The sequence below is a fragment of the Durio zibethinus genome, chromosome 15, assembly GCF_047325235.1.
Source record: "Durio zibethinus cultivar Kanyao isolate XHJ-2024 chromosome 15, ASM4732523v1, whole genome shotgun sequence".
In the NCBI taxonomy this organism is placed as follows: domain Eukaryota; kingdom Viridiplantae; phylum Streptophyta; class Magnoliopsida; order Malvales; family Malvaceae; genus Durio; species Durio zibethinus.
In genome coordinates, this window is record NC_143176.1 from 17,225,143 (window position 1) to 17,233,718 (window position 8,576).

Genomic DNA, 8,576 nt, shown 5'->3' on the forward strand with positions numbered 1-8,576 from the left:
TGGTATTATGCTTTAAAGTATTTGTTTTAAGGTTTGAATTTATTTGGTTAGGGCTTGGAATTATTACATGTTCAGCCTTGCTTGTGATGGCGCAGGTCGGTCCATATGTTAGCTATTGTAGTTTTTAGTCCTAATTGGAATGGTTGTCTTTCCTTCCTTATTGACTCTATTTTTACATGGCATGGTATTTAGCTCAGTTAAAATATAATCTCTTTATCTTATGCGTCAAATGTTGCTACCAAACTCTGAAGTAAGGGTCAATACCTTGAAATCAAAAGGAAAGAAATAAAGCTGTTAAGTCGAAGGTAGGAAGTGTTTCTTGTGTTTGCACTTTGACACTTAAATCAGAGATCAAAACTAAAGAGGTTGAAAGAAAAAAAAGATAGAAATGTAAGAAAAGTTAGGGATTAAATTAATAGCATCTAAGTATATTTATTTATAGTTGAAAAGTGAAAAGTTCGTGGGGTAGAATGGTAAGGTAGCCGAGCAAACATGACATTATACATGTTAGGTCGATCAAAAAATAAAAAATGTCCATGGTTATTTACTGACATTCTCTGATAAGGAAAATGACGAATATGTCTTTTGGACCAAAAATACCCATGGGCTAAGGCAGCAATCATGCCGGGTTTAGTTTCGTTGCTTGTTGTGCCATCGATTTTGTACGTTATTTACCCGCCAACGGTGAAGAGTAGTCCCGATACGCTAAAGCTGGCTAAGGAGAAGTAGGAGAAGATGGGACCGATGTCCAAGAATGAGATTATTATGGCTGGGACTCTGCTTCTAACGGTCTAATAACATTGATACTCTAGTAATCGACTTTATTATTCTTTGATTCGTTATGATTAGGAATGTTTTAATTATGCCTATATAACTAAGAAAGTCTGTTTTGTTTCACTATCACAATCGATACTCTAGTAATCGACTTTATTATTCTTTGATTCGTTATGATTAAGAATGTTTTAATTATGCCTATATAACTAAGAAAGTTTGTTTTGTTTCACTACCACAATCGATCAAGTTGAAATGTGAACCTGGAAAATAATTGGTAGGGGACCACAGTGACATGTTAGTCACGGGGTAACTGCATTTAGTTTGGAGAGGCCCTCCATTTTGTGCTACCTTTTAAGATGGTTAATCGAGTTTAATTGTGACCGTATAGTATTGATTTTTAGCTCTGTTATTTGTGGTACTTATTTTGCTGGATTCTACATATTATAGTTGACTTTGACCTTATGTTAGTGACATATGTCTCTGTTGCAGTATTCTTTTTCTTTCCTAGAAGAACTGCCCTCAGCAATTACTTCGCAAGATTATTATTCGTGCGTAGGGAGAGAGATGCTATAAAATTTAGGATTTTCAGTAAAAATGTAAATTTTGCATTAGGATTGTGGGTTTTGACAGTCTGAACTTGTAATAGAGATTTCATCTAGAGGTTGAAAATGAGACTGAAGGAAAGGGTTGTTTTTCCCTCTCTTTTTTTTTTTATTTTCTTTTATATTATTGTGCTTTCTAGGTGTATATCTTTCTAGCACATCTTGATGCCCAAACTGAAATGCATTTTGCATATCCAGTCTGTTAATTTGGTCATATATTTTGGCTCTGCTGCAATATGTGCATTTGCTTGTGTTGTTAAATCCATTTCTATTGTGTTAGTATCATGTCAGCAATGATTAGTCATTAGCATAGTGTTGATATTTGATTAGAACTTTAAAAGCTTTGCATTTTCCCTCTCTATTTTTTTAAAGGTGGAAGTGCATGGAACCTTTTAAAATAAGTCTCCAGCTACTTTTTCCATCGGATTACAATGTTTGCTCGCCTTTCTTCTGTTAATTAGTTTACATGCTCTAGGAAGACAATGGGAAGGTTTTAATTGAGGTGGATATGTTGATAAGCATATGATTGCTTTATTCATGGTTCCTTGTTGCATTTTTAAAATAGGTGAGATTTTGGGTCTAGTGTAGGAGTTTAATGGGACAGTACACTTTCTGTGTGGCGGTTTGTTTAGAATTTGCTTTCTCTTACGCTTTGAAGCATCATCAATATGGACATGAGATACAGTTATGAGCTTGTAGAGATATAGTGCAACATCGATTCTTGACAAGAAGGGCAAACTAATGGCAGCTTTACTCTTTGAAAATAAGTAAATTCTGATATTAGTCCCTAATATTTTATCAAAATGTGATACATTCTGTCCTTGAAATTTTGTTACAGATTGATTTCACAAGTATTCCGTATCTTTAAGTCACCTGGGGTTCAGGTGTGGTTGTTACAGTTCTAAAATATTTTCTACATTCAAATAGAGTTTGAAAAGTGCTTAAATTTGTCAGACGCATACGTCGTTGGCTCTCAAATAACTAATAAGAAGCTTAATGTTTGTTTCTGGTTGTATTACTGTGTGCCCTCATTCAATTCAAATGTTTTACTGTGCATATATGGCATGAATATCTCAGGCACTATTCATGTAGGTAAAACTATTTGCAAGAACTTTTATGTTTCAATATTATGATAGTCTTCTCATACCTTCTTCCGTTGCATTAGGTGGTGCTCTGGATTTTTTGTCACGGGTTGAGACTTAAGCTCCGAACCCGCACGGCTTCGGGACCCGGGTATTCACCCTTCCGGCTTCCCAGATCAGTCTTTCGTCACGGTTCACACCCTTATGAGGTATTGTCCGCTCTGGCCCCCTGGCATCACGGTTTTATCCTACAAAAGGCGCCTCACAAGACGGAGGTGGTGTGAACCCTTTTATATCCCAGGGACCTTCCTATTATGTTCGATGTGGGATTCAGGACTCTTCCTTAGGTCCGTGACATTCTTCCGCACCCAACCTCGTGACGCCCTCGTCACGGAGGCTGGCCACCCTGCCTACCTCCCTCGAGGTGCTTGGCGTGGATCGAACGGTTTAGGGCTGGCTCTGATACCAATTTTTGTCACGCCCCGAATCGAGACATAACACGGCCATATTACCTTGGAGTAAAACCTTAAAGCAATACAAAGCCTAATCCATAACCATTGAACAACTCTCAAATATAAAAGGTTCTCATTAAGTAACATAGCTAGATAACAAGTCTCCAAAGGTTCAAAGTCGAGTATTACAACTAAAATAAACAATACTTCATAAAATCCTATATTTCTAAGTAGTTCTCCAATACTCAATTCTTTTAGCTTTTTTCAAGCTAATCATACTTATCACTCATAACATCGTAAAAGAAAAGAAAATAGGGAATGAGCAAATCACAGCTCAGAAAGTAAAGGCTCACACACCTTACCGGATCAAACATCGTTTCATACATGTCATATAGATCATTCAAAACATTCATCAAATCATAATATCAAAACATCTCAATATCATCGTTTTGTCAAACATTTTATAAATTCATAAATCATTGTAAAATATGTTATCATTCAAATATCGTAGTCAAACCAAATCATGGATCAATCATTAAAAATCATCGTAAATCATCATCATCATTCAAATCGTTAGCTACGGTCACTGCTATAACCCGTGACATTGGCCGTATCGACAATTTCATTCTCATGATCATTGCTAACTATTATAACCCGTTAGCCAGGGCTTACGCTAACTACTATTACCCGTTAGCCAGGGTCGTAGAACTAAGTTCTGGTGTCGATGATCCCACTTTCCAGGGATGCAAAAACGTAGCTGTCATAAAATCATTCTTTAAACATAAATCATTTTCTCATTTCATTCATAAGCATGATCCATCATTTATATAGAGAAACACAAAATAATCATATTCTTGATCCTATTTTCATATATCGAAAATAAAGAAATAAAACATTCTTTCATTTAGAAACATACATATTTACATAGATTCGAAAACAAGCAAAGTGTGTGAGATTCCACTTACCTTCTTCTGATTCCACCACCTAATTTTTCTCCCTCAAAATTTAGTAGCCTATTCAAGATAATTCCAACATAACAATAATTAATCAACCCATTTGAAGCCACTTATACCAAAATAATTAAGTTAAACAAGTAATAACTTGAGTAATTAATTCTGGCAGTCTGCGCTACTTTCACTGAAACGACCATAACTCAAGATATCCAATTCGGAATTAAAATCTTATTAATGCGTTAGAAACTAGACTTGACAAGCTTTCTAACCATATATGGCTCATCTAGTGATTCTTTGTGGATTAATTATAACAATTTTTGTAATCCACGTCATATGCTGCTGCCAGACAGCCTGTATACCTTTTCATAAAAATTACGTATTTATTCATAGGTAACTCCAAATTCAATTTCACTTATTTCATTGGAAAGTAGACTCGATAAGCTTTCCAAAAATATATGGCTTAAACTGTAAATCCTTGTATAAAAATTTAGGGAAATTTCGTACTTCCCCCTTACTGCTGTTACTAGGCAGCCTGCACCTCCTTAGGTAAAAATTGGATAACTCTTCATAGAGAACTCAAATTCGACTCCTGTTTGTTTCATTAGTAAGTAGATTCAACATGCTTTCCAACCATATATAGTAATCATAGTAGTATTTAACCCTTTAGTACAGAATATACCCTTAATTCATCACTACAAACACATTCATATAAGAATTTATACGAAACAAAGATTTTCCTTTCTATTCCCATCAAATTTCTGTTTCAGCAATAAATTCACATTACCAACTTTCTCCATACTTAACTTGACTCTAATTAAAGTCTAAATCATCTGCCCAAAGAGGGATAATGGAAACCCTAAAATTTTAGGGTTTCTCGATTATAATTTACACCTTAAGATTTAACCATCAATACTCCAAAAATTGAAAAAGATTATTTACTCACATCTAACAGATAATTTCTCCTTGTAGATTTGTTCTTCTCTTCACTTGGAATCCTTCAATTAATCTTTTCTGTATAAGAAACATATGAGAAATAAGTTTATGTTTTTAATACGACTAATCGTCGATTGAAAACTGAAAAGTTAACTCTATTAATAAAATAAAATAGGTTATTTATCAATAAGCCCTCTGCACTTTTTATTTTTTATTAAAGAGTCTCAACTTATAAAAATACTTAAAAAATAGTCTCTTTTTTTTTTTTTTTTTGGGTATTACATTTTTCGAGGGAGGTTAAATGTAGATGCTGTTACTGCTGCCATTCTTGGGTTATCTGTCCTACTTGTGACTGGGGTAGTCACATGGAAGGAGTGTCTAGCTGAAGCAGTTGCATGGGATACACTCACATGGTTTGCTGCACTCATTGCTGTGGCTGGGTATCTCAATAAATAGAGTTTCATTCCATGGTTTAGTGAAACTGTTGTCAAGGTGCGTCATGTTTTCATTTTGCTCTTATCCATTTTCTATCTGCCATGTGTTGACTGCTATATAATATTATGGAATTGCCAAAGAACTATCACCATACTCTCCATGCGGTGCTTTAAGTTTCCAAAATACTTGTTCGAATGACATTATGCTTACCTCAAATTCCTTTATAGTCCCTTTTTCTATTTGTAAAAGGAAGACAAAAGAAAGGAAAGCTGTTAGCAATTTATAACTTCCTCTTAAATAATGCCAAAAATTTCCAAATACATATGTTTTGCATTGGCTTTCACATCTGCCCAATCTTACACATCTCAAAATTCTGACAAACAAGGCACAGAAATATCCGCGAGATTAATGAACCCTGATGAACAGCTTTTTAATTGAAAGGTTAAATTAAATAATATACAGTTCTCTTTAGTGCTTTGAGATTTTCATTGTGATATATCTAGTAAGATTCTCTCTCTCTCTCTCTCTCTCTCTCTAGTCCTGTTCTATTAATGTTTCATCATACTACTTTGACATTTCTTCGGGTCTCACTTAACTAGGATGTTCCTTTTGCTTTTTAGGTCAAGCATTTTTCTTGATATTGCCATGTCCAATATTTCTGCTTTGGCCATCATACTTTTTTGCACAAGGGTTGTAACCAAGTCTTTTGACCTAAATTAAATTCGCATGTCCTATGTCACGGATGCATAATTGGATTTAGGCTAACACTCCATCAAACAGCATTTCAGAATTGCCTTTAATATCTATGATTTGCTCTTTTCACATGTCGTTTGTGGATTAGGTCTTTCATGGCAATTGTCATTTGGCATCCTAGTTCTTCTCTATTTCTACTCCCATTACTTCTTCGCCAGTGGAGCAGCTCATATTGGTACCATGTTCACAGCCTTCTTGTCTATGGCAAGTGCTTTGGGCATCCACCATATTTGGGTGCCCATGTTCTCTAATTCCTCTCCAACCTAATCGGTGGCATTACCCGTTATGGCATTGGATCTGCACCCGTTTTCTATGGTGCAGGCTATGTACCACTAGCCAAATGGTGGGGCTATGGTTTCCTGACATCTGTCATCAATATTATTATCTGGCTCGGAGTTGGAGGCATCTGGTGGGAGCCTATCGGCTTGTGGTAAACAGGGCAGTCATAAAATTGGCAGACACCAAGCTAGAATATATCTGATTTTTGCCCGTCCTAACACAAAGTCCACAGTTTCTTCTTCCCTTCCAAAGCGGGTTAAATTTTTTTTTCATTAATTCTTTACCTTGCAAATAATCTTCTGGTGGGGTATAGTTGAGCCTAAGGCTGGAAAAAACATAAATTGGAGTTTGAGGTCCAGCAGTTATAGCAGAAATTAGAACTTTGTACCACAAATTTTGACAATGGCATTACATTTGCCTGCCTTTATATGAGATGTTATAATATATAGATTTGAAAATTTATAGTTAGATTTAACAAAAAAAATTGTCATCAATCTTTTTTAATTAGGTGTGATTAGTCACCTAATGAATCTATCCTTTTAAGGAACTCCTAAGCTTGACTAAAAGTCTCTAAAAGAATATGTTCAGGTCTACTAACTAGAATAAAGTTCGGGAGTTCAGTTACATGTGAGAAAAGTTATAACATCCCTATATGCCCATCCAAAGGATGATATATTTTATTTTAAATTTATCTTAAGGTCTTGGTCCTAATGATCTTAAATTTTTTATGTTGAAATATTAGAAATAATTCTTAAGACTCTCCATCAATCTGGTAGAATTCTTAAAAATATTTTTTTACCTTAAAAGTATTCAAGAATCCCATTTGTTTTCTTGAAGAAGCTCTGTCATCGGAAAAAATGTTTAATTATTTTTTATTTTTTATTTTTATTAAAAATATATCTAATTATTCCACCATTTGAGCTAAATTAAAAATATTTTTTTTTTGAATTTCTAAATTCTCCACCATTTAGGTCTATTTACAAATTCTTTTTTTTTTGTTGGATTTCTAAATTTTTTACCATTTGAGCCTATTTAGAAATTTTTTTTCTTTTTTTTGTTTTCAGAAAGAAAATAATATGACAATTATTTTATTGAAATTTTATTTAAATTCTTTCACTATTTGGGACAAATTTAAAGAAATATTTCACCTAAAGATTTCTTAAGAATTACCATTTGAAATTTTTAAGAATCTCATCCTTGGATAATTATCAAATATTTTCAACCAAATTTGGAAAAGAATACAATTACTTTTATTGAAATTTCATTTAAATTATTTCACCATTTGGGACAAATTTAGAGAAAATTTTTCACTTAGAGATTTCTTAGGAAATTTACCATTTGAAATTTTTAAGAATCTCATTCTTAGATGATTTGTATTTTTTCAAAATTTTATTAAAATATTATTTTTTTGTTTTTATTTTTTTGTGTTTGAAAATAAATATTAATTATTGTTATTAAAACTTTATCTAAATTATTTCACCATTTATGACAAATTCAGAAAAAATTTCTCACCTAAGAATTTTATAGAAATTTATCATTTTAAATTTCTATAAATTCCATCATTGGATAATCAATATTTATTTTATTTATTAAATTTTTTAATTTTTTAATTAATTTTTATTAAATTAAATCATGCAAAAGTACTTAAAGAAATCACATAAAAAAATAAATGAAAAAAAACCAAAAAATTGAAACGGCTTGGCTTAGCGTGTGGAATTCGGCTCAGCTTGAGACAGAGACAACGGCTCGAAAACACAGCTCGGGGGCCTAACTCAGCTTGGCTTAGTTGGAATGGATTGGTTGAAATGCAGGTTGACGGAGTGGGTCGCGATCGGGTCAAGTTGGTCTCAATAGAAATGCGTGGATCCTGGGGTTTCTTAACGCCCAAAACGATGTCGTTTTGCTATGGTATGAAAGGCTAAAATTTGATCTTTTCTTCAGATTTCTTTTCCTTTCTCTCTCTTCCTTCTTTTTCCTCTCTTCCTTTCTTTACAAACCCAGAATTCTGATTGAAGCTTTATCGAAAATTGAGAAAAACACGCTAAAAACTGAAAAATGTCATCAAAAAAATTCAAGTTTTGCTAAAAAATTCGTCGAAATTGGGAATTTTTTCAAAAATTTTCCAGAAAAAAATTGCCAAAATTTTGAAAAAAATTCCTAAAATTCTAAGATTGCTGTAGCTTTTCTAAACACTTTTTCCTTGCTTTTGCTTTCTATTTTTTTGTGTGTTTAAGGCTATATTTATAGGGTTTCAAATATGAGAACCCTAAACCAAATAGGATTTCAATCCCTTGTGGGTTTTAACTTCTAAGT

The 8,576-nt window shown here is 33.4% G+C and overlaps 1 pseudogene; it reads left to right on the forward strand.

Annotated features, from left to right (window-relative positions):
* The first annotated feature begins 517 nt into the window (after window positions 1–517).
* On the forward strand, window positions 518–6,638 carry LOC111302002 (dicarboxylate transporter 1, chloroplastic-like; annotated as a pseudogene).
* Window positions 6,639–8,576: the final 1,938 nt, after the last annotated feature.